Genomic DNA, 3,072 nt, shown 5'->3' with positions numbered 1-3,072 from the left:
ACTTTCTCAAAAATTTTTAAAAATCTAGTTGTTTTTATGAGTCAAATCAAATTTTCAATTCAAAAATCTTATCTTTTTCAAAATCTTTTTCAAAAATCAAATCTTTTTTCATTTTTCTTAGTTATTTTCGAAAATTTTAAAAATATTTTTCAAAAATCTTTTTCTTATCTTTTACATCATATTTTCGAAAATAACATCATCAATTAATGTTTTGATTCAAAAATTTCAAGTTTGTTACTTGCTTGTTAAGAAAAATTCAAACTTTGAGTTCTAGAATCATATATTGTGATTTCTTGTGAATCAAGTCATTAATTGTGATTTTTAAAATCAAATCTGTTTCAAAACTAATTTCAATCATATCTTTTCAAAAATATCTTCTTATCTTATCTTTTTCAAAATTTGATTTTAAAATATCTTTCCTAACTTCTTATCTTCTTATCTTTTCAAAATTGATTTTCAAATTTGTTTCAACTAACTAACTAACTTTTTGTTTGTTTCTTATCTTTTTCAAAACTACCTAACTAACTCTCTCTCTCTCTCTCTCTCTCTCTCTAATTTTCGAAAATATCTTCCCTCTTTTTCAAAAATTCTTTTTAATTAACTAATTGTTTTAATTTTTGATTTTTTATTTTCGAATATTACTAACCTTTTTCAAAAACTATTTTCGAAAATCACTAACTCTTTTTCAAAAATTATTTTTGAAAATTTCCCTCTTTCATCTTATTCTATTTATTTATTCATCTACTAACATCTCCTCACCTCACATCACTGCTCCTATCCTTACCCTTGTGTTTGGATTCTTCATTCTTCTTCACCCTTATTCCTTTTCTTCTTCTACTAACAATAAGGAACCTCTTTACTGTGACATAGAGGATTCCTCTTCTTTTCTTGTTCTCTTTTCTTTCTTATGAGCAGGAACAAGGAAAAAGGCATTCTTGTTAAAGCTGACCCAGAACCTGAAAGGACTCTGAAAAGGAAACTAAGAGAAGCTAAATTACAACAATCCAGAGAGAACCTTTCAGAAATTTTCGAACAGGAAGAGGAGATGGCAGCCGAAAATAATAAAAATGCAAGGAGAATGCTTGGTGATTTTGCTGCACCTAATTCCAATTTACATGGAAGAAGCATCTCCATTCCTGCCATTGGAGCAAACAACTTTGAGCTGAAACCTCAGCTAGTTTCTCTGATGCAGCAGAACTGCAAGTTTCATGGACTTCCATCTAAAGATCCTTTTCAGTTCTTAACTGAATTCTTGCAGATCTATGATACTGTTAAGACTAATGGAGTAGATCCTGAAGTCTACAGGCTCATGCTTTTCCCTTTTGCTGTAAGAGACAGAGCTAGAGTGTGGTTGGACTCTCAACCCAAAGACAGTCTGAACTCTTGGGATAAGCTGGTCACGGCTTTCTTAGCCAAGTTCTTTCCTCCTCAAAAGCTGAGCAAGCTTAGAGTGGATGTTCAAACCTTCAGACAGAAAGAAGGTGAATCCCTCTATGAAGCTTGGGAAAGATACAAGCAGCTGACCAAAAAGTGTCCTTCTGACATGCTTTTAGAATGGACCATCCTGGATATATTCTATGATGGTTTATCTGAGCTATCAAAGATGTCATTGGATACTTCTGCAGGTGGATCCATTCACCTAAAGAAAACGCCTGCAGAAGCTCAAGAACTCATTGACATGGTTGCTAATAACCAGTTCATGTACACTTCTGAGAGGAATCCTGTGAGTAATGAGACGCCTATGAAGAAGGGAGTTCTTGAAATTGATACTCTGAATGCCATATTGGCTCAGAATAAAATATTGACTCGGTAAGTCAATATGATTTCTCAGAGTCTGAACGGAATGCAAGCTACATCCAACAATACTCAAGAGCCGTCTTCTGAAGAAGAAGCTTATGATCCTGAGAACCCTGCAATAGCAGAGGTGAATTACTTAGGTGAACCCTATGGAAACACCTATAATCCATCATGGAGAAATCATCCAAATCTCTCATGGAAGGATCAACAAAAGCCTCAACAAGGCTTTAATAATGGTGGAAGATACAGGTTTAGCAATAGCAAGCCTTTTCCATCATCCACTCTGCAACTAACAGAGAACTCTGAACAAAATACCTCTAATTTAGCAAACTTAGTCTCTGATCTGTCCAAGGCCACTGTAAGTTTCATGAATGAAACAAGGTCTTCCATTAGAAATTTGGAAGCACAAGTGGGCCAGCTGAGTAAAAGGATCACTGAAATCCCTCCTAGTACTCTCCCAAGCAATACAGAAGAAAATCCAAAAGGAGAGTGCAAGGCCATTGACATAACCACCATGGCCGAACCTGTAAGGGAAGGAGAGGACGTGAATCCCAAGAAGGAAGACCTCCTGGGATGTCCAGTGATCAATAAGGAGTTTCCCTCTGAGGAACCAAAGGAATCTAAGACTCATCTAGAGACCATAGAGATTCCATTGAACCTCCTTATGCCATTCATGAGCTCTGATGAGTATTCCTCTTCTGAAGAGAATGAGGATGTTACTGAAGAGCAAACTGCCAAGTTTCTTGGTGCAATCATGAAGCTGAATGCCAAATTATTTGGTATTGAAACTTGGGAAGATGAACCTCCCTTGTTCACCAATGAACTAAGTGATCTGGATCAACTGACATTGCCTCAGAAGAAACAGGATCCTGGAAAGTTCTTAATACCTTGTACCATAGGCACCATGATCTTTAAGGCTCTATGTGACCTTGGTTCAGGGATAAACCTCATGCCCCTCTCTGTAATAGAGAAACTGGGAATCTATGGGGTGCAAGCCACTAAAATCTCATTAGAGATGGCAGACAATTCAAGAAAACAGGCTTATGGACAAGTAGAGGACGTGTTAGTAAAGGTTGAAGGCCTTTACATCCCTACTGATTTTATAGTCCTAGATACTGGGAAGGATGAGGATGAATTCATCATCCTTGGAAGACCCTTCCTAGCCACAGCAAGAGCTGTGATTGATGTGGACAGAGGAGAATTGATCCTTCAAATAAATGAGGACAACCTTGTGTTTACAACTCAAGGATCTCTCTCTGCATCCATGGAGAGGAA

At 36.6% G+C, this 3,072-nt stretch overlaps 1 non-coding gene across 1 annotated transcript; it reads right to left on the bottom strand.

Annotated features, from left to right (window-relative positions):
• Nucleotides 1–1,441: 1,441 nt before the first annotated feature.
• On the bottom strand, nucleotides 1,442–1,549 carry LOC148555080 (small nucleolar RNA R71). Its single transcript, XR_015888010.1, has one exon. It is a non-coding gene; the product is annotated as a small nucleolar RNA R71 (small nucleolar RNA).
• Between the last annotated feature and the right edge of the window lie 1,523 nt (nucleotides 1,550–3,072).

The sequence above is a fragment of the Arachis ipaensis genome, chromosome B6 (genome assembly GCF_059453495.1).
Source record: "Arachis ipaensis isolate K30076 ecotype BB chromosome B6, ASM5945349v1, whole genome shotgun sequence".
NCBI classification, from domain to species: Eukaryota; Viridiplantae; Streptophyta; class Magnoliopsida; order Fabales; family Fabaceae; genus Arachis; species Arachis ipaensis.
Note: the sequence above shows the minus strand (reverse complement) of the source record. Positions and strands in the feature narration are given on the sequence as shown.